The sequence below is a fragment of the Talpa occidentalis genome, unplaced genomic scaffold, assembly GCF_014898055.3.
Source record: "Talpa occidentalis isolate TD23 unplaced genomic scaffold, MPIMG_talOcc4v2.1 talOcc4.5, whole genome shotgun sequence".
NCBI classification, from domain to species: domain Eukaryota; kingdom Metazoa; phylum Chordata; class Mammalia; order Eulipotyphla; family Talpidae; genus Talpa; species Talpa occidentalis.
In genome coordinates, this window is record NW_023604861.1 from 125,570,518 (window position 1) to 125,594,073 (window position 23,556).

The window sequence follows — 23,556 nt, forward strand, 5'->3', positions numbered from 1 at the left end:
TTTTTTCTTTCTTTTGGTCACCACACAGGAAAGAGAAACAGCAAGGCAGCTTTCAGCGGCCTTCTTAATGGAAGACCTGCTCCCTGCAGGGAGGAGGCGGAGGCGGGGAGGCTTGCACTTTATGTCCTGGGAGAATTCCAGAAAGGGAGTCTCTTTGACTTGAAAAGTGAGAACAAATTAAAGCGTCAACAGAACATAAAAGCCTAGAAGGGGGAATGAGAGGTGAGTAGGAAAGAGCTAAGGGCTTAAGTTAATAAATGTAATGAATAAAAAAGGAATTTGCTTTCTAAATAGTAAAGCACTAAACAATTCTTAACGAACGTTATATTCTTAATTGGGTTGATCAACTGGAGTAGATTTAATAATCTATAACATGCATATAACACAACACACACATTATCTATTACACAAGCATGTGTATGCACACACCAAATACATACACACACAGAATGTATCACCTGTAAGGTGTAAAGAATTGTGACACAAGCTTGGGGACTCACCATGGTGATCGAAGTACCTGTACCTCATTCCTTCCACCACACAAGCCCCTCCTCAGACATAACCACCGCCCTGGTCAATTTGTATGCACTAATGACTACTAACAATGAGGGGACAAGTTAAAAAGGCAAAACAGAACAAGACTGGGGCTGTTCCCACACCATCACCACCTCTCCCCACATCCCATCCCCATACTGCACCTGCCCTAGGGCAGGGTCCTGCACACCTAGCTCTCTGCTTTCCCAGGTTACAGGGACCTGAGCATGCACGTATTCCCCGCTAACAAGGAAGGAGTGAGGGCATTTAACATTATCCAAATACCCACTGGACCTTTCTGCTGGGCTGTTTCACATTCTGTTCCGAGCCAATGGCACCCTCCCCAATCACCCCAGAAACCTGGGACTCTTCCTAGATTCCTCCCCAACCCTGGCCAAGGTCAGAGTCCAGGAGGACTGGCCAGAGTGATGGGCCTGATTTGGGGCACTGGGGTTTTATACCAATGTAGTGAGGGGTTCTGGCGTAGAAGCCAGCCATGGGGAAGGACTGGGGAAGGTAAAAGTGTGGCCCTTCCCTCTCTTATCTGGGGCTCAGGCGTCTCCAAGGACTAGTGGGGACCTGGAGACCAGGGAGCTGGACAGGAAGGAGCACATGGGGGGCACACTGAGACACACTGGGCCCCTGGGCCAGTAGCCATCAACTATTTCTGCACCAGAAGCCATTTCCATCAACCAGAGGCTAGATGATCAGAGTCCGATCTACGACAGCAGGTGTCATTTTGGGTGAGGGCTGGCTGGTGTTTGCGCAAGACAGTAAAGCAACTCTATCAGGAACACCACCACCGCCTCTGCTGCTGGAAAGGTGACAGCCCAGCACTAGGGCAGCCTCTGCAGGACAGTTTGAGCAAAAGGAGGCAAACGCAGCCCCAATCTGCTGATCTGATATGTGAATATGGTGACCGAGGGCTACTTCCTGGAAAGGAAGAAAAGTGAGCTGAGGACAAAGGGGCTGCTACCAGGGACCCTGGCTTCTGGGAAGGGGCAGATAGCTCCCCAGGGTGAGACCTTACCAGGCTAAGATCAAGTAAGAGGTTTTAATCCCTGGTTCATCTGACCTGGCCTGGCTCAGCAGGGTGGGACCTAATGAGAAAGCACCATTAGCATGTCCAGGGCAAGAGCAGAATTCCAAAGGATTAGCAATAAGAGGGTGCAAGAAACCACAGACCACTTGTTCAACAAGAGTAGCTGTGAGAGAAACAGGCAGTTGTCAGGAGGCAAAGCTGCAGTGTGTGTGTGTGCTCCGTGGGGCAGGGCGGGCTGGCTGTGTGGTGGGCACACTGGCCCACACCTGCACAGTGTCTTGGGCATCTGGGCAGCAACCTGGCTCCATACAAAGGTTCCCTTTCTCACTGAGGTCAGCAAACACCAGTAGGTATGACAAATCCAGGAGAGCCCAGCTCCACCAGGGCCCGAGGAGGGGGCAGAGCTGGGGGCCACGCACTGGGACAGGCACTGATGGCTCCTGACTGAGGCTTCCTCCAGAGAACACCAGGCTTTGTGACTGGCAGTCACCATCACCGCCACCTCCCCTCACCCCTGCAGATTCCTCAGCCTCATCTGCTCTCGCCAGCTGTCTCCAGGCCTCAGAAACAATTCCATCAGCTCCCTTGGAAGGAGGCAGCTATAGCTCCAGGGCCTCCAGCGGTCCGCAGGGTGCTGCTTCCTGGAACGTCAGCCAGCCAAAGAGTGGAAGGGACCAGCACCCACTGCCAGAAAGGGGGGCGAGGACAACGCTCAGTCCCACTTTTTCCGGTGGGGGAGAGAAAGTCAACAGGAAAGATGGTGTTTTCTCTACTCTGAAATTAACCCACGATACCTGGGAAAGTCTAGATTTGGATAGAAATTGGGTAGGGAAATAAAACTACTGTTTCACTTTTCAAATGAAATGAGTATGAACTAACTACACCAGAGAGAAAGAAACAAGACACAACCAGTAAATGTGGCCAGATTCCACTCATGTAGCTTCAAAGACATGCGAAGGTGAATGAGAGTGTTTAGGCCCTTCGTGGAGGACCCACGGGACAAAACGAAGGAAATGATAGCCAGGAAAGTCAGGACAGTGGTTCTGTCTGGGCGGAGGGAGGACTTCCTGGAGGGGGAGGCGCCCTAAGGGCCCTAAACACACTATCTTTTATCTAGAGTGATACAGATGTTTGCTTCAAATTAGTGCTGAAATTGTACACCTACTTTCTGTATGTATTTCATAAAACATTTAAAAAAAACTCAGGACTTTCTGCGTGACATAAAAACAAGTATGGCAAGTATTACTATCACCACCACTTAAAAATAGGCACGTAAAAAAAGACCAGGTCAGAAAAAATGAGACCTGAGTTATGGGATTCTTGATGCTTTCCCCTCTAATTTTTCACACGTCCTATATATTATATTTCTTTATAATAAAAAAAGATCATTTAAAATCACCTAAATACTTTTATACTGATTGAAACAAATGGAAATAAGGTGAAAAACTTTCCTTCTTTTCAGGAAGTCTTGTGGTCATCCTGCCACCTTCTGGAAGATTTCCTTAAAGGGCTGGGGCTGAGGACAAACCAGTCTCCTTCCGTTTTTTTGACTCAAATAGATTCCAGAGGGCACATACTTTTTCTCTGTGAAGTATGACTCCTTCAAAGAAATGTCAGATATTTCATCTTGGGCTTATAACGCTTCCAGCTCTCTCCCCCACACTGTTTTTACCTGACTTCACACATTTTACCCGACTTCACACCGATAATGCTTCTGTCTAATCAGTGACACTTTGGCCCCCACCCACCTCGCCCCCTCCCCAGGCCTGCTTTGTGGAGACCTGCTTTCAGCGGTGAACAGGAAGGAGTGAGGATGGATGCAGAGGAGGCTAGGAGGTGAGGAGAAGGGGATGGATGGGGTGGGGCATGGCCCTCTGGCCTGTGCCCATGGGTCTGCAGCCTGTCTTCTCCGCTATAAAGTGAGCAGCAGCCCCGCATCACACCACCGAGCTCACACACAGTTCATGTGCACCCTCTGAATAATTAAACATTACTGTCCTCATTTAGGGCTGCGGAAACTGTGGGTTGGAATTCATACCTACGAGGCTGCAGCTCCTCAGCAGCAAAGCCTAGGCTATGTTTCATCTTTCTAAGGACTCGGCTCCTGAGGGGATTCGTTAAATGCTGCTTGAAAGGAGGAACAAGGCCTGATGGAAGGATTGTGGCATGAAGGAAGGCCCTTTGAGTGTACAAAAGTGTTCGCCACAGTCACCGGCGGTTAGCAATGGGAAGGAAGGCTGCTCAAAAGAGAGTTCTGTGCTGGTGGTGAGGGCGCCTGGTGCAAAGCCTGGGGCAGGGGAACAAAGCAGGCATTCTGCAGGGTTGAAAAAAGACAGGAGGCAGAAGTAAGCAAGTGTGGGCTGAGAACAGCAAGCAGATTGCCTTGGGGTCCAGAGGAAGAGGCGTGGAGAGCCAGGCTAGAAGTCAAGGAGCGCAGAGGCTAAGGCTTCTGAATGACACCAGTGGGCGCGGATGTCCCGAGTGCTCAGAGCAGGAACACTCGCCATGGATCCCAGCATCATCCCCGGCCATCCTGCTTCTTTCCCTTGTACAGCTTGACCAGACGCCGGCAGAGCCGTGACTGAGCAAATCCAGGCACAAGGATATGGGGGGGGGGGGTATAATATAAATGTTTATAAATTTTGGATAAGTTAAGGGTTTCTTAGCATAAAGACAAAAGCCATAAAAGATTGATTTTGATATGACTATTTAACAGTGAAAAACTGATACAGAAAAGACACCAGAAACTACTTTTAATAAAGACAAGCAGAAACTGGTTATGACAAGTTTGCAACATGTAACAAAGATTAATATCTCTAATACGTAAGTGCATCTATAAATCTTAAGAGAAAGACAAAGACTCCAATAAAAAAATAGGCAGGGCCTCCCTGGTGATGCAGGTGGTTGAACGCTGCGCTGTGAAGCTGTCCGCAGCTTCTGCAGCGCGGGTTCGATTCCGGCTGGCTGGTGAGGGTCCCACATGGCACAGCAGACCTCTCCTGTCTCGCCCGCTGCTCCCCTCAGCAGTGTATTTCTTCAGTCTGCCTGTTCTGCTCCCCACTCTGTCTCTGGTGAATCCTCTCACCCTCCCACGTAACTGGCCTGTACCCCATTCTTGTATAAAAATAAATAAATCTTAAAAAAAAAATTAGGCAAAGGGCAGCTCTGCTCCCTGCCCGCCTGTGTCTATGCAGGTGGCTCTCTTTTTTCCTTTCTCCTTTTCCTGATAAACCTGTCCTTTTAAGATGTTAAAAGAAAGAGAAAGAGAGAAAGGGAAGGAAGGAAGGCAGGAAGGAAGGAAAGAAAATTAGGCAAAGGATCTGAGTAGACCATCCAAGGGGTGGGGATGGGACAGAAATGGGTAATATGCAAATGAAAACAAAGCCATTACATTTTCAACCTATTATAATGGCACAGATAAAAGACAACAATGAGCAGACCAGTGCGAGAAGAGTGCACGCTCTTACACCACTAGTTGGTGTTCAATTGCTACAAACCTAATAGAGGAAATACGAAGATCTATATGGAAACTTCAATGCACATTTCATATCTAAGAATTTCTTCTAAAGAAATATGGAGTGCACACCTCTCCTGTCTCGCCTGCTGCCCCCCTCAGCAGTGTATTTCAGTGGATCTGCCTGTTCTGCTCCCCTCTCTTGTCTCTGGTGAATCCTCTCACTTCTTGCCCCTCTGACCTGTACCCCAGTCCTTCTACACAAAAATTTAAAAAAAAAAAAAAAAAGAAAAACACGGGCCATTGCACAAAAATGTATTCTCTGTGTGTTTTGCTGCATTGTGGTTTGTAATAGCAAAACTTTTGAGTACAAGCTTAAGATCTGTCAATATGAGGATTGTTTAAATGAGTAATGGGGGCCTCCCCGGTGGCGCAGCGGTTGAGTGCTGGGTTGCGAAGCTGCCTGCAGCCTCTGCAGCGCCGGTTCGATTCCTGGCTGCTCCCCGGCCACCGGAGGAGGGTCCCGCATGGCGCGCAGACCTCTCCTGCCGCCCGCTGCTCCCCTCAGCAGTGTACTTCGGTCCTTCTGCCTGCTCTGCTCCCCGCTCTGGCTCTGGTGAATTCTCTCGCCCTCCCGCGCTTCTGACTGTACCCAGTGCTTGTATAAATAAATAAAAATAAATATTTAAAAAAAAAAATAAAATAAAAGAGCTCTTTAAAAAAAAAAATAAAAAATAAATGAGTAATGGTATATTCACACAAGTGAATATTGAAGGCTATGAAGTCACTGAAAAAGATCATGTGGCTCTTGTTCACATGGAGTTTATCTAAGATATATTACTAGAAACTATAATTTACATTAATTATATTAACTTACATTAAAACTAGTAAAATACATGACTAGTTTACAGAACAGGTATGTGTCCCTACTTGCATATTGATAGATTACATATATAAAAATATATAGGAATATAAAATGTCACTATATATATTCATAGATATGAAATCTCACATATGAATAAGCTTTTTGCATAAAACACTCAGAAGGTTATTCACTAAACAATTGCTGCTGTCTCAGCGAACGGGAACCGCAGCGGAATTCAATCCCTCTCTACTACTTGATTGTAAAATGATTGCATCATATTTTTATGATAAAATGGCTATGGAATCGACAACATCCCTGGTTGGGGGCACAGCAGGGGCAAATGTGCTCTCTGGGCAAGTCTGTACCAGGGCAGGCAGTTCGCTTGCACGTGAGAGTCTCTTGGACATTGATTTAACCACCATTAACCTGCACATCTAATGGCCTATCAGATCTCTCCTTTGAGGCTCTTCACGCTCATCACATCTGAAACTAAGCTCATCACATTCAGTCTCCACCTGGCTCCTCTTCCGGTGACTCCCATCCCAGTGAAGGACCTGCCACCTCCCACTCAGGGACTAAGTCAGCAGCAAGGACAACATCCTCAATGAAAACAGCAAATGATGGGGCCACGACCACAGGCAAGAGTGAAAGGCCCCTTCCTCCTTTCTATTCACCAGGCTTCAAACAAGGCAGCTTCTTCTCAAATGGCTGCCAAGCAGGAACAGAAGAGTACCCCCTTCAACCCTGCCTGTTTGGCTGCGCCCTTCTAGAATGAATGGTTAGAGAGATGGAGCAATCAATTGTCTAGGGTTCAAAAGGCTTTCCCTGGTGCTTGAGTCTGAAAAAGTGGATACACCTTCATTCACGTAAACAAAAAGAGGTAATGAGCCTTTCCTTGGAGCCGTGCTGGGTTGGGGAGCACCTGCTGAGTGACTGCTGATAAAAGGGCTGAATAAGTCTACATCTCATGAAAGCAAGTATATGGGAGCAATGGGAAGCCTGGTGGGCTGCCCAGGTAATTCACCCTGAATGCCAGCATTTCCTCCTTTTCTTGTTCACCAGCTTATGCTACAAAGGAGGTGGAACTGGAATTGATGACAGACACCCAATTACGTTTATAAATATTTAACATTTATTTCCCTCTTCTTACTTCCCAGAAGGGCTGGCTGGATTCTCTTAGCTCCTGGGCTTTGGCAGCCTCCTCCACTCCCCAGCCCAGGACAAAGACAGAGTCTAAGGCACTAGAGTCCAACATACCAAGGTTTCAGGTTAGCACACCCAGTGCTATTGGAGCTGACCGTATGTGCCAACCCTTCCCTGCTGAGGGTCAGATCCCAGACTCCCAATTAGGTACCTGATTCCTTGTGCTAGTCCCTGTTTGGCTAAGGGCCTACTATCTCACTCCCGGTAGCCTGGCACACCCTTCCTTGTTGTTGCCTATTGCCTTCTCCAGGGAGTCCAGCCTGCCCATCTGTGTCTGAGGTCCCTCAGCTGCCACCACCAGCCTGAACGTACCAGCTGTGTCCACACTCCTATCACTACGTCTGCCTGGTTCCCTATCAGCTGTGGTCTCTGCGTCCCAGGGTCTGGCCCAGTGGAATGAAGGTGCTCCAGTGCCTGCCACTAGCATCCTCACACCCCCTCTACCCATTCCATCCTATTCCTTCTGATTCTGTGTGATTCTTTGCTGTTCATCAAATGATACACAGCTCCTTGAGAATATGACAGTGTATACTATTAAAACAATTATATCATTTATAATAGCATCCCAAAACACGATTACTTAAATAGAATATATGCAAAACCCGTACAATGAAAACTATACAAAATTGTTGAGAAAATTAGGGCTAACTAAATAAATTAAACATAACACATTCATGGGTTGGAAGACTCAACACTCTTAAGGTGTCAATTCTCCCCAATTTGATCTATAGATTCAACACATCCTCAATCAAAATTTGAGTGGCCTTTTTATACCTATTGATAAGCTAATTCTAAATGTATGTGGAAACCCATAGAGCCTAGAATAGGCAAACCAGTTTTGAAAAAGAACAAAATTGGAGGCCTCTCTGGTGGCCTAGGGGTTAAGTCTCAGTACTATCACTGCTATGGCCTGAGTCTGATCCCCACCCAGGGTGCAAACCCACATATGGCGCAGCAGATCTCTTGTCTCACTATCACCCTCCCCCATCCCTGCCCTGTACCTCTGCCCTACACCCCAGATCTTCTATGCAAAAAAATAAAATAATTTAAAAAAATAACAGAACTGGAAGACTTATATCATGATTTCAAGACTTACTGTAAAGCTACAGTAATCAAGGTAATGTAGTCTTAGTTTAAGAGTAGACAAATATATGGCGGGCATATAAGAATGTCCAGAAATATTATTATTAAATATTATATATATTATATATAATCAATTAATTTTTGAGAGAGTTGGGATGGATAAAAGGTAGTCTTCATCAAATGATGCTAAGCAAATGGAAATGCATGAGGGGAAAAAAATGAGCTCAAAATAGGTAATAGACCCAATAACAAATGCTAAACTATAAGCTTCTAGAATAAACCATAAGAAAAAGTCTTTGGGACCTTGGGTTGGGACAAAAAAGTTTCATTAATAAATGAAATTTATCAAAATTTAAAGCTTTTGCTCTTCAAAAGATAACATTAAAAAAATGATAAGGCAAGTCACAGACTGGGATAAACCATTTGCAAAACATTTATCTGACAATGAACTTATTCCCAGACTATCAAGAGAACTCTGTTAACTCAGTAAGCAGATAAACAACACAATACAAATTTGCAAAATTTGAAGAGACACTCAACCAAAATGATACAAATAAACACACCATTAGGCTCAGCACCATTAATCAGGGAGGTACAAATAAGAACCACCACACAGCAGCACTTATCAGCAGAATTGTTCTGATAAAAAAAAGCAGATATTAACAAGTGTTGGTGAGGATGTGGAGAGAAACAGAACTCTCCCACACTGCTCATGGGAATATAAAATACGCCACTTTGGGAAAACAATTTGGCAGTCCCTCAAAAAGCTATAAAGTTATGATACTACCCAGAAATTCCACTCTAAAGTATATACCGGGGAGAAATGAAAGCATAAGTCCACATAAAAACTTGCATGTAAATATTCATGGCAGCATTATTTATAATAGCTAAAAAAAAAAAAAAACCAATCCCAAAAACCCAAAACCCATATGTCTAGCAATGGTCGAATGAAGAAAATGTGGCATCCCCATACAATGTAATATTCAGCAATAGAAAGAAGTGATTCACACTACTGACTCACTGACTCACGCTACATCACAGATGTTGGAAACATCACTCCAAGTGAAGAAGCTGGTGACAAAGGACTACATGTTATAACCACTGGTGGCTTGCTGGCCCCACAAAAACTAGCAAAACTGAACAAAAACTGAATTTAGCTAATCGGTCGTGATTTGCAAACCTGATCTGTATTTAAAGAAGGAGGAGGGAACTTTGGGGATCAAGTTCTTGGTTGTAGTAGAGATTGTCCAAAAATGTCCAAACTCTTGGAAATGCACACTGAAAATGGTTACATCTATTGCAAATAGATACAAATAAACTAACAAAGTTGCCTTAAAAACAACAAAACAGGGCCTCCCTGGTGGCTCAGTGGTTGAGCGCTGGGTTGCGAAGCTGCCCGCAGTCTCTGCAGCGCTGGTTCCATCCCCGGCCCAGGGCGAGGGTCCCACATGGCGCGAACTCTCCTGCCGCCCGCTGCTCCCCTCAGCAGTGTACTCTGTCAGTCTGCCTGCTCTGGTCTCCGCTCTGGCTCTGGTGAATTCTCTCGCCCTCCTGCACCTCTGACTGTACCCAGTGCTTGTATAAATAAATAAATAAATATTCAAACAAACAAAAAACAACAAAAACATTTTAAAAGGATTGCTACAGGGAAATCCGAAAAAGAAGAGATACAAACCAGTAGGAATTACATTTCCTGCTAAGGCTCCTGGAAGTCCAGACAAAGGGGGAAATGATTTGGGGAAAGGAAACTATTATTGTTGGATAAAAGGGAGGCTCTGGTTCATCCACCAGGAAAAGTCTTTTGAAACCCAAATAATTCATTGCTCGAGTCCATCCAGCCAAACATTCAAAAGAAGGTTTCAGCCAAATGCTTTAGAGAAAGCAGATCTGCTCTCTGTGTAGATCATTTTTGAAGGGAGGTATCAGATTACCTTTTAAGGAAAGCAGGAAACAAGACATATATTTGACTGCAGTTTTGCAGAAATATTTTTCCATTGGCTGTTATTTAAGACAGAGCAAACATCAATAAAAGATAGAGAAAACACCATTAAATTTTAACTTAGTGATTACAATTCTGTGGACTGTTAAAGTGATATGGTCCAGTTGTAAATTTACATCTGGTGATCCAAATTATGCTTTTTGAGAAAGCAAGTATGTCTCATACATCCTTTAGCTGGTAATGGTCAGGAAGGTGTCTAAATATTTCTTCTCTGAATAGGTCACCCCAATGTCAGCCATCACCTAAGCAGATTCATATTTCCCTATCTCTCTCCCCTCAACTTTCCCAAAACATCCCAAAGTTAGGAAGTACTGGTACTCAGACTGAATGACACTGAACTGTGAGTGAGGAGGTGTTTTCTTTCTTTTTATACTTCTGATGACATCAAGGAAAACATCTCAGCTGGCGGGCATGCATCTTCTAATACCAAGAAACTGCTAATGTCCCTTTTTAACAAAGGGAAGAGCGAAGTCTAGTTCCCAACTGGAATTTAACAACACTGATTGACTTTCACTGTATTTACCGCATTTTTCTAGTTACTATCTCTTTCCATTAGTGGTGTTGCTATGTTTCCTTTAAAAATTTTATTTTTTTTTTTATAAAGTTTTTTTTGTTTTTATATATATATATTTTTTTTTTCTAGAGGCATGTCTTATTTATTTATTTATTATTTGTTTGTTTGTTTGGTTTATACATGCACTGGGTACAGTCAGAAGCGTGGGAGGGTGAGAGAATTCACCAGAGCCAGAGCGGGGAGCAGAGCAGGCAGAAGGACCGAAGTACACTGCTGAGGGGAGCAGCGGGCGGCAGGAGAGGTCTGCCGCCATGTGGGACCCTCCTCCGGTGGCCGGGGAGCAGCCGGGGATCGAACCGGCTGCAGAGGCTGCAGGCAGCTTCGCAACCCAGCGCTCAACCGCTGCGCCACCGGGGAGGCCCTCCTTTAAAAATTTTAAAAGGGTAACTCTATTTAAAGTAAACTACCAAGTAATCAATCACATGGATAATATTATAATATGAAAAATGGAAGGAACATTTCTGAAAATGACTCAGGCGGGCAACCCATGAGCTCAACCAGATGCTTTGGACTTTCCATGCATTTCCAGTATTTGGACCAGCACATCAGGAGTGGCCAATAAAATGCACTTTGATGGCAACTCATAGTCATTATCATCAGGAATAAAGCAGGGATATCTTCTCTGACCACAATTATTAAAGTGTCCTCAATTTCTTCCAGTAAGTGGATTGAGAGAATAAGAGTGCAATAAGAATTGAATCGTTAGTATAAACATGGAAAAAAGAGAGAGAAATGTTATGACTATATGCCTAGAAAGTCTGAGAAAATTGGTAAGCTAAGAGATTACAAATATAATAGAATCAATTTTTTTCCCCTATTCTAGCAGTCAGACAGCTAGGAATAGAAACAGTAAAAGATGTCTTACAGTAGTGGAAAACACTTGTGCATCAAGAATAAAACACTAAGAACAGTTCAGAAAAGACACTAAAAAGACTCTTTCTTTTGATCCATTATCTTTACTGGCAGCCTAGAGTGGGGGGGGGGAGTGGGGAGTGACTGCAGATGGGTGTATTTTCTTTTTGGGGTGATGGAGATTTTCTAAAATTAGATTGCATGATGGCTGCACAACTCAAAGTACACAAATAATAGGTGAATTATACACTTACAATGAGTGAATTTTACAGTATGTGAATTATATCTCAATACAGTTTTACTCACAAAACTAAGAAAGTCCTCTATCCTTACAGAACTTCTCAAAGTATATACATAAAATAGGATCTAAGCAAAATGGAACAAATACACTCTTAGATGGAAGAGCTGGTATCATAAAATGCCAGTTCTCAAAATTATTATATAGATGCCATCCAATTTCCATTGGAATTCACAGTGGGTTTATTTTGAAATGGATAATGATGGAATTGAGAAGAGTCAAGGAAATCACGAGAAGGAATACTGTAGTATCCAAAGATGCTATATGAAATGACAATAATTATAATAATTAAAACTATATTGCATCTGCATATGATCAGACAAATGGATGACTGGAGCAGAATAAGCTGCTTGCTTGCCAGCAGACTACCATTAAATCCAACAAAAGTGACCTTTCAATTTAGCAAGGGAAAATGATTTACTTAATAAACAGGGCTGGCATCATTAACTATTTATGTGGAAGAAAATTAGGTTGCTGTTCTCTCCCTTATAACGTATACCAAAATCTTTAATTCATTTTGGAATTTATGTATTTAAGTATAAAACACAAAACAATAAAAAGTATTAGAAGCCAGGAAACCACATGTACAATGCAGGAGTAGGTAAAAACTCTTAACTCATTCTGGAACACCAGAAGCCAGAAAAGAAATTTCTGACTTTACAAAATTTAAAAAAAAAAAATTGTACAGTAAATGATATAGAAATAAGGTCATATGGTAAACAATGACTAGCCTGGGTCCACAGGTACAACGCATACGACAGCTGAGAGCTTTTACAAACTGATAGGAAATATACAACCAGAGAAAGGTGGACATAGGATCCCAGCAAGTGACACAGAAGCGCACGCCCAGATGCCCCACAATCATCCAGGAGATGCAAAGGAAAGGAACGGTGGGCTCTGCTTCACGGCGATGGAAGTGAGAATCAGACTGGCAAAAATTCCGAGGTAAAACCTGGCCTTGACGAGACTTGGGGGAAGCAGGGTGGGAGTGGCCTTGGGCTGGGAGTGGCTGTGAGGGCCTTGCTGAAGACTTGGGAAAGTCTGCAGAGTTCTGTTAAAATTTTGAAAAGATCTCATCTCATCAGCAATTCCACTCAGGACTCTATCCACACACACGGAAGCAGGGAGGCGTGCGGAGGGCGCTCCTGCTGCACAGCCAGGGGGGCCAAAGATGAGCATCAAACTGGAGACAACTGAGTGTTCACGCACAGGGAATGCTCGAAAAGCCTGTGCATTAGCTAAAGAAAGGCTGTCTCTACTCTCAGTAATACTCTATGCAGGGCTAGTGCTGATCCCCCAGGCTAAGGAAAGTCCCCTAAAGGCTGCTCCCACAGCAGATGGGTCCTGAGTCCCAGGCTGTCTTCTGTACTGCTGACCAACTGGCTATAATCAGGGGTTGCCATGAAGCCCTCCTGGGTTCAGTGATTTGCTCGCACTGCTCACAAAACTGTGCACTCTGTACTGACTGTGACTGGGTACAACTAAGAAACAGCCAAAGGGAAGACACGCAGGGCAAGGTTGGGGTGGGGGGACAGAGCTTCCATCCCTCCAGGGGCACCATCCTCCTGCCACTTCCATGTGATCCACGTGCTCCCCAGTATGGGAGTGCTCCAGGATCCTTCGCTTAGGGTTTTTATGGAGGTTCCAGAGGTGATTAACTCAATCTCCAGCCCCCTTCTGCTCTGTGGAGGTGGGATGGGATGTGAGGTTGAAGGTTCCAACCCTTCAATCACTTGCTTGGCTCCCCTAGCAACCAGCCCCCAAGCTCCAACGTCACCTCATTAGCATGAGCTCAGGTACAGTTGAAGAGGGCTTGTGATGAATAACGTGCAACATTCCTCTCACCTGTCACTCAGGAAATTATAGGGGTTTTAGGAGATCTGGGGGTAAAGGCCAAATACATATTTCTTATTATCACCCAACACCCATGCCACAGAATATCCTATCATGTCACGTCCTACCATATACCTAGATCTATACCAATTGGCTTAAAGCTTCTTCCAAGATGTAGTGATAGGAAAGGCATGTAGCAGAGATGATGCATTTCACCGAAATAGATGCAATATATGTATTCATGATCTCCTCATGCAGACAGACATAGAGAGCCCAGTCAGGTAATAAACTGAGACGAAAAACGGGGCCTCCCTGGTTGTGCAAGAATTAAGTCTCAGCACAATGAAGCTATCACCAGCCACTGAGGCACGAGTTCGATCCCCAGCCAGGGAGCAACCCACATGGCACAGCAGACCTCTCCTGTCTCACCCGCGCTCCCCTCAGCAGTGTATTTCAGTCAGTCTGCCTGTTCTACTCCCTACTCTGTCTTTGGTGAATCCTCTCACCCCCCGCCCCCACAACTCTGGCCTGTACCCCAGCTCTTGTATGCATAAATAAAAATCTTTTAAAAATTGTGTGCATGTGTATTTCTTTTCATACACAGTAATGTATATGAAGTAAAATGTGGGTAGAAACACCCGTTTGTTTACACTGTTCCCTGAGAGTGAGGGGGTGGAGAAGAGGAGCAGAAAAGACAGGAAATGGGAGAGGGAGGAAAAGCCTAACTTTTGTTAAAGCAAAAAAAAAAAAAAAGCCAACATTTAAAACAGAGTGGATGTGTGCACGTGTACGCGCACATTACCTACAGAATGAGATGTGTGAGTTGCCCCCCAAAATGCTAATGGTGGTACCTTAGGCTTGTGGGGTTCTGGGACTTTTACTTACTCTCTCATTCATTTAAACAGTTTAAATTTTTTATTGGCTATGTGTTACTTATCAGGTCATTTTCACTGCAGCCAAAACTCTACCTCCCCTCCCCTCGAGGCCAGGGACATGTAGAGCCCCGTCATGTGCCACACACGGTGCCAGGTGTGCGTCAGGGCAACGAGGGAAGGTAGGGACTGGCCTGCTGTCACACAGATTACGAGGGTACAAAGGCAAAACCTGAGCCCAGGATGACCTCCGGGCATTCCCCCTCACCTCTGCACCTCAAGCTACAGGCTGCTTGCAGGTGTTTCCCTTCTGTCTGGCCAACCACGTGTCCTTCACCTACCAGGCGTCTGGACCCTGCTGGTGCCCCTCATCATCGCGCCTTCCAGAACGTCAAGTCTCTCTCTCTCTCTGCTAGCCTTTCAGGCTGCGATGCCAGATGGGGAGGGCTGTGTGTCACAGGGTTGGCATAGGTGTCCGCTGTGGCTACTCAGGAGTCGCAAAACACAGAGATGCCCGGAGCCAGTTCCCAAGCTCCCGACTGTCTCCTCACCTGTAGGGTTATTCCATGGACCAGCCCCACCACAGGTCAGTCTTAGTACAATAAAACAGGTACTGCTCCAAGCTCACCATAAACTAAAAAGCAAAACCCCAAACGTACCTATCTTCTCTGAGAACAGAAAATTCTACAATTAAGAGGAAAGACAGCGTTTCCTGTGCTATTTATTGTCTATTTGTAATGTGAAGGATGTGAACAAGAGTCTTCAGGAAGGAGGATCCCTCAATAGGAGGAGGGAAGGATGTCCAAACCATGCTAAAAGGAGAAAAAGAACGTTGCATTTCTGCACACGATTTCACAGACACACAGTCTCTCTCTCTCTCTCTCTCTCTCTCTCTCTCTCTCTCTCTCTCTCTCACACACACACACACACACACACACACACACACACACAGTTCCTAACCTTGCCCTGTATTATCCTTGATTCTCATGAGGAAAGAGAAGCTGCTGAGGGTGGCCTGAAGTCTGTCAAAGTTCACACAAATAAAATCAAATTCTCATTTTTCACCCCCCTGGGCTCTTGTTACTCCCCTAAACGCATACCCCCCAGTGGGAAAAAGCCAGGAAGAGATGAAAGCATGGGGGTAGGGATGTCCTCAGCTGCTCCCTCCCACCTTCAGTGTCTGCCCCCTCCTGCTGCCCCTCTGACACCAGACAAATCCACAGTCAAGTGCTCCCCCCATGCCATGACCTTGGTCTCCCCTGCAGCTTCACACCCACCCCTGTGCCTGAATGCCTCTTCCCCAAATTCTGCCCAAACACCTCCGATGTATCCCAGCATCCAGGATTATTCTCCCGCCTGCAGACCCTGCCCACATTAGTTGGATGCTGCCACCTCCCTGACTGGACTCAACCACCAAGGACAGCTTTCTCCCCTCCTGCTCTGTCCCCTCCTGCTCTCTCCTACCTCCTGCTTTCGAGGCACTCAGCAAGCTGCCTGGTTAGCAGCAGATGCTCGGAGAATGCTCACCATCTTCCCCTTTAATCATCCACTCAAATAACCCTACTTTGGGATTTCCACCTGCTCTGGGAATAGAAAGTCATCTAGATCCCGCCAGAATGATGAGACCTACCCTCTCAGACTGGGGCCCGGGGTGAGGTGTGAGTGAAGCCTGGGGTAACAGGGCACCTCTTTTGGGAGCATTAGGTGGAGTGGAGCATTCAACTATATGTCATTTCCAAAATTCTCTGACTTTATATTAAAACAAAAAAAAGGTACGTGTTCAACTCCAGTGCATTTATTTTTTTCCCTTTTAATCGAAGTAATGAGGTTTCAACAGTCACAAATGGCCACATATGATTCCACTTATGTGGAATATCCAGAATGGACAAATCTATCAGACCAGAAAGCCTGGGAGGGGCGGTGGGGAGACTGTTCATGGTAGAGGTTTCTTTGGGGGTGATACAAATGTTCTAAAATTAGTCTGGTGATGGGGGTGCCACTCTGTTAACACTCTAAACGTTACATGGGTGAATTTTATGGTACCTACGCTGTATCACAGCACAGCTGGTAAGAAGGCTTCAAAGGGATTTCAACCTGGTAACAGGAAGCCCTCAGGCTAAGCCCACAGGTTTCCAGAGCTGCTTTACCCCTTGGGGCAAACTTTAGGAGCAGTAATAGGAAAGAATGGAAACTCCAGCCACAAGTCAAGACATGGTTTCCCAGGGGGGCACTTGGGGTACAGGTCCTGGGAGGGAGGGGGGCAGTATCAAAATTGTCCCCACCACCCACAGTCGGCAGCTGAAGCTGACCAGTGTAAACAGGGGTGGGGGTTCAAAGCCTGTGATGCTTCTGGAGGTTAATCTCTAGCCCATGTCAGAGCTGGGGCAAAGGACTTGAAGGGAGACTAGGCTGGAACAGCTGAGCACTGAGGGGTGGGGGGCTGGGGGCAGGGCAGGTATGAAAGTGAAGGGCTCCCCTGGTGGGCTCTGAGGGAGATGATATGGAATTAGTCAGTGGGGGAGGGGAACACATCTTCTCCATCTGTGGAGAAAGGGCTTGCAGTACTGGAGCCAGATGCTAGCCCAGTATTCCTAAAAGGGGGGTGTGTCCTCCACCTGCCCTGCCCACCACCCAAACAACACACAACAGATCAGCCAGGGCAGGTGAGGCAGGTGAGGCAGGTGAGGCAGGTGAGGCAGGTGAGGCAGGTGAGGCAGGTGAGACGACCTCCTGAATAGGTTGTGTACATGGAAAAAGGCCACTTAATTGGGCGCTGACCACCCCCACACCTGCTTTCTAGTAAAGTCCCCAGCCCAGCCCCAGCCCAGCCTCCCTCCGCTCTGCCCGAGCTCTACCACTGAAGCTGGACGCGCAGGTGTCCTGTGACTTCTCCCATCAGCCTTGACATTCTCCACCTCTGGCCGGCAGGAGCTGGGGTGAGCAAAGGGAAGGAAGAACAAAGACGCTGGCAGAGAACGACAAACCAATGAAAGCAATGGGTACAAGGGCAAAACGGGTGCGAACAGGACTGCAGGTTTTCGATGGTGTGGAGCAAATTGCCACAAACTTAGAGGCTTCCAACAACATACATCTATGGCCTGATGCGCTCTGTGGGTGAGCAGCCCTGGGTTCTCTGTGTAGAGTCTTACAGGCTGCGGGCCAGGCGTTGGGTGGGCCGTGCTCCTACCTGGAGACCTGACTGGGGAAGCAGCTACCTCGGAGCTCACTCAGCTGCAGAGAGGGTTCATTTCTTTATGGTCGTAGACTTTCAGCTAGGTCCCTTGGTTTCTTGCCAAGTGGGGTTTCCCAATATAGCCACCCACTTCTTTAACCAGTAGGGAGTCTCCAGGGCGACTCTGCCAGCAAGTGCAGCTTATGGCACATACTGTTACAGAGCAGCCCTGATATAAAACGGGATGCCTGACTGTGGGTCCTCACCCGTGCGCTTAAAGGGGACTCACTAATGCTAAACTGCAGACATACACAAAAGGTTGATAGAAGGTTTATTTACAAGGGAAGGAGGAATGGGGAAACAAATAACTCAGGGAGAAAAAGAGGGAGATAAGTTCATAAATGCATCCTATCCATTCCGCTGACCTGGAATCCCAATGACCTGCCGAGCTGGCGATAAACGCCTTGTGCTGGGTTTATCGCCAGCTCGGCAGGTCATTGGGATTCCAGGTCAGCGGAATGGATAGGATGCATTTATGAACTTATCTCCCTCTTTTTCTCCCTGAGTTATTTGTTTCCCCATTGCTAGAAGTGGTACTGCTGGATTAAAGGGTGTGTGTTTTAATTTTGATAGTGTCAAACTGCCGGTCTGCTGGTTTGGGCTGGTAAGAAACTGTGACAGTCTGAGCAGCAACGCAGCCTAGGTTTCCTGGATCAGCAAAGCTGTCAGAATGTACTCTTCTCATTCTACAGAGAAAGCATTTTGACTGAACTTCTTAGGTGCTCTCTGTTGTCTCTGCACCAGTGATCAGCCTGTTTATTTGATGACCATGGACCTTTAACGATATCATTATACACCTTTATATATCTCAAAGCACCTAACTTGGTACCTAGAGAACTGACTCCATTGAGTGCTTCCCACGTCCCCATCAGGCTCTGAGCAAGTTATCCCATTAACCCTCCTCACAAGCCCAGGAGGAAGAGAGTAATATCCATTTAAATCACAAGGACACTGAGGAGGGAGGTGAAAGGGCATTGCCCAAGGTCTTTCACGCCAGAAAGGAGTAGTCAGGATTCAACCCATGCCAGGAAGCAAACGCTTCCTGGGAATCACATGGCCTCTTGCAGGCCACTTGGGAAAGACAGGCCAGGCTGAGAGGAGGGGCAAGGGCATCTCCATTAACAGCTCCTTGCAAGGCCAGTCCGGCTATTAGATGGTTAGCAAACTCTCACCAGGCTGGTCCAGCCTTTCCAGCTCCTGGCTATTTGCTTGCTATTCCCAGAGAGTGAGGACTTAACAAGGTATGGGAAGTTCCTTGTCTCTGTTTCATCGCCCTGCAACATGGAGATCTTTCTTTCACAACAGCAATCTTAGGTGCTATCTGCTAGCAAGAGGTAATGCAATCTTATAAAATTCATTGATAAAACCCAGCTTTACAAAAGTCAGTCAGTGCCCTCCTAATTAGCGTTGCTCTTCCTGTATATAGTGATAGATTACTTCAGACAAATTAATTCTACTTTTACACAAATTCTTTGGTGACTGAAATGTCCATGCAGGGGGCCGGAATGCAGGAGCCAACCAGGAAGCCCACCTAGGGGGCAGGAATGTGGATACCTGCCTGGAGGATTCAGGCGGTGCGCCTCCCCCCTCCCCCCATGAGTCTCTTCTCCGTGCTCCGAACTGTGTGGTACCCCCGCCCCCCCCCCAGAGGTCACCACGTCTGAGGAGGTGAACGTGCGGGCACCTGGGTGCAGCGCACTGTGGCCGACTGTGGCCAAGAACTGCCGATCAAGCGATCCTCCTTCGGTTAGGTATAGGAATTCCTTGATAAAGGTTGTGGGGTTATTTGTGAAAGATCCAAGACGTTTTTCAATTTGAGAGAGGTCAGAGAGAGAGAAAGGAACGTGGACCCGGACAATGCCCTCTGCCCCAGCAACCTCCCTCAAAGGACACACAAGAGGCCGGGGCAGGTTTGCGGGGTTTGGGCTGCCCCTCTCCTTGTCCTATAACACCTAGACCGAGTGTGGTGGCTTGGAGGTGAGAGGGGGGTTGGAGGGGTGGGAGTTAAGAGTTTTTCAGTTAGTACTGGATGTTCCTCTTGTCCAGGATAAGGAGGAGGGTGGGGAGCAGTAGGAGGTAAAGTGAGAGTTTCAGGAGGATCAGTGAAGGCGGATGGAGAGTCGGAGAATGAGGTGCTAAGAGAACCTGCGGAGGAGACTTTGTCAGACCGGGTTGGGGTGTCGCAGGCAAGTAAAACCTGGAAAGTGTGACAAGTTTTAAGGAAGGAGGGACGGGAGCGCAAGAGAAAGAAGGCCTGGACATAAGGGATCTCTGACCACTTTTCATTGCGGAGACAGAAATTGTGTAGGTCTGTAAGGACCGAGAAGTCAAAAGTGCCATGCTCGGGCCAGTGGGAACCATTGTCTAATTGATACTGAGGCCATGCAGTGTTGCAGTGAAAGACCAGACGCTTAGGGCGTATATCCGGCCTAAGTCCCAACGGATTGAGGTTTAAGAGAAGGCATCCCAGGGGAGTGGCCGGGCTCGGCTTGGAATTTGCGGACCCCGTGACTAAGTCGGCTCCTTTCCCAACTAACGGGGGCACAGAGTCAGGACGCAGCGTCCCACGAACCTGAACTGGCCGTCGGGGGCGCAGGCCCCGAATCTCGGCGTCCCCCGATTCGGTCCTGGCCTTCGGAACAGAGGCAGACAAGCGAGGGGGACGTCTCCACCGCTCGGTTGCGCCTAGGATTCGGGCACCTAGTCTGGAAGGGCGTCCCCAGATCCAGGGTCTAGGTGTACGGGAGTCGGCTGACGTGGGCCCACGGTTTACGGAACAGCCAACCACGGTACGGTAAGGGAGTCAGGAGAGGAGCCGAATAGCCAGAGGCGAGGGCCTCCCAGGAAGGAGGGTCAGGCAGTGACTTACCCCAAGGATTAAGGCCGGTGGTGGGTGTGAGGTGTCTGCAATGGAGAGGAGAGGTCCCAGGGACGAGAAGGCGGCCCCGGCGCCAGGGGACATGGCCTTCCCGGGTTTGCGGCACCAAGATGAAAGGTACGGCGAGGTAAAGAAGAGCCAGGCCAAGTTTCCTTGGGGGGGAAGGGAAAGTTTATTGCGCCCCGGGCGGACCTCACAGACCCAAGGCGGGGGGTCAGTGGAGTCACGCATGTTGTCAGGGGGAAGCAGGGTTTTATAGGGTGAGGAGAGGTCAGGTGGGCCCCTTCCGGCGGGAAAAGTTTGTAGGGCGCGAAAAGGTTCGTGGGGCAGGTAGGGGTTCTTTGTCTGAGAAGAGACTCCTGGGGGGAGGGGGGAGGCGCACCGCCTGAATCCTCCGGGCAGGTATCCACATTCCTGCCCCCCAGGTGGGCTTCCCGGTTGGCTCCTGCATTGCGGCCCCCTGCATGGACCTTTCAGTGACCAGCTAGTCAACTAAGTCTGATTAGAAAGCATTTCCTGGTGGAACGTGTGAAGCAAGTAACTTCATTAAAGGTGAGATTCACATTGTTGAAAGCAGGAGCAAAGTTAAGTCAAGGAATTAGCATTGGGCCTCCCCGGGGGCGCAGTGGTTGAGCGCTGGGTTGCGAAGCTGCCCGCGGCCTCTGTGGCGCCGGTTCGTTCCCCCGCTGCTCCCGGCCACCAGAGGAGGGTCCCACATGGTGCAGACCTCTCCTGCGGCCCGCTGCTCCCCTCAGCAGTGTACTTCGGTCCTTCTGCCTGCTCTGCTCCCCGCTCTGGCTCTGGTGAATTCTCTCACCCTCCCGCGCTTCTGACTGTACCCAGTGCATGTATAAACAAAACAAACAAACAAATAAATAAAAGCATGCCTCTATTAAAAAAAAAAATTAAAAAAAAAAAGGAATTAGCATGCATTTCTCTATGTGAAAACTGTCAGTTATTATGGACAGCTGATAATATTATGGATAAAATCGCATCCCCTACACTAAAACCTTGTTTTTAAAGAGACTCTCAATTCTCAGAAACACAATCAGCTGATAATAAAATCATATTTGTAATGTTCACAAAGAAGTTAACACGAGCTAAAATGTTTTCTAAATCAGATGTAACTGTTTATTTTTTTTAATTTATTTTCTTTTTTTTTTAAGAGTTATTTATTTATTTGTTTGTTTATTTATACAAGCACTGGGCACAGTCAGAAGCTCCGGAGGGTGAGAGAATTCACCAGAGCCAGAGCGGGGAGCAGAGCAGGCAGAAGGACCGAAGTACACTGCTGAGGGGAGCAGGGAGCGGCAGGAGAGGTCCGCGTGCCATGTGGGACCCTCCTCCGGTGGCCGGGGAGCAGCCGGGGATCGAACCAGCGCAGCAGAGGCTAAGGGCAGCTTCGCAACCCAGCGCTCAACCGCTGCGCCACCGGGGAGACCCAGATGTAACTGTTTAAATAGAATAGGGTACACTCTGATGGGACGGCAGGCAGCCATTTAAAAGTTTGCATTTCTAAATTAGGTAGCAACATGGAAAGTGATTATAAATCTACAAAAATTAGGTAAGCACGTGGACAAGGGTTCGAATGGAACAAGCGAAGAGTACATTAGCTGTATTAACAGAATGCTCTACAGGTGGTCTCAAAATTAATTATATACTGGAACATAATTTATATGTTTTTAAGTACAAAATTAAATTCTATATTATAAAAGATATGAAATATTTGTTTAAGGGACATAGAGTTTGCACAGTAAATCTGGGTCTTCAAGCATCGTCACATTTGATCTCACTTTCTTGCTTATTTGAGGACCAGCCACCGGACAGGAAAAAAATCTTCCTCAGCAACAACTTGGCTGGGATATGCCTCATACGGTGGAGCCAAGCTAGGAATCCCCGAGCCCCGTGCCATCTCCTTGGACTATGCTGGTCTCATTACTAACAGCCAGTCTTAGGCCTAAATCTCTGCCCTTGACCTGCACTGGCCAGTCATTTTGGCCATCTCCCTGGGGCAGCAAAGGCCGGCCACGGAGATGGGGGGGCTGCCTTTGCTTCATAATCTGAAGGCTGTTGCTTGTATCTCTGCCTCAACATTGTTTTCCAGTAGCTGCAGAGGTTATTTCCATTATCATCCAGCTTCTAAGTCGGTTCAGAATTCCACAAAATTGCGACATGTGGTATCATTCTAATGGCCACGTGAGGCATCTGAATTCTGGGATTCTAAGCTGACACCTTTTGAGGAATTTTTTAGGCCACAGAAACCAAATTCGAGATTGCTATTTGACCAAAACGAGGTGTACAAAATAGTTAATAGAATAAAAATCACTGGCTAATCTTTCCCAAGGTTTTCTGGACATGTCCAGAATGATCTTTGGAGCAATGCTGCAATTATACTCTGATCCTCATCTTTCCCTTAAGAACAGGAGTAAGGAAATGGCCATCACAGACTAAAGCTGAAGCATAATCATGAATTGTAAAACCTTCCTTTCAGCCAATCAACCAGTTGCTTTATAGACAATTCCGTAAAACTAGCCTAACTTTTTTTTTCAACTGGTGGGCTACTGTGGCACACACAGCTTAAAGTTCTATTTTTGCTGAAGAGTAAGTTTGAAACTGACTTCCAATATTATAACAGCCTTTAGGGTTTCTAAAAACCCTAGAATTGATCACAGAATTGCCTACCACAATGTCTTTTTTTTTTTTAACCTTTAATCCTATTACTTGGCACAACCTACTCCACTAGACCCAGTTGCTTCACTCCTAAGAATGTAGAAACACACCTATATTCACCAACAGACACGGATTCATGTGTTCACGGCAGCACTATTCAGGAGAGC

General features: G+C 46.7%; 1 protein-coding gene across 3 annotated transcripts in view; it reads right to left on the minus strand.

Moving 5' to 3' along the window:
• Positions 1–23,556, minus strand: part of DPYSL5 (dihydropyrimidinase like 5) — a 78,152-nt gene that overhangs the window by 45,754 nt on the left and 8,842 nt on the right. Inside the window, exon 1 of one of the 3 annotated variants that reach the window (XM_054701257.1) lies at positions 17,465–17,487. The exons of the other annotated variants lie outside the window; for them this stretch is intronic. The gene's annotated coding sequence lies outside the window, so the exon portion shown is untranslated. Of the gene's footprint in view, positions 1–17,464; positions 17,488–23,556 lie in introns of those variants that run through there. 3 annotated transcript variants of the gene reach the window in all.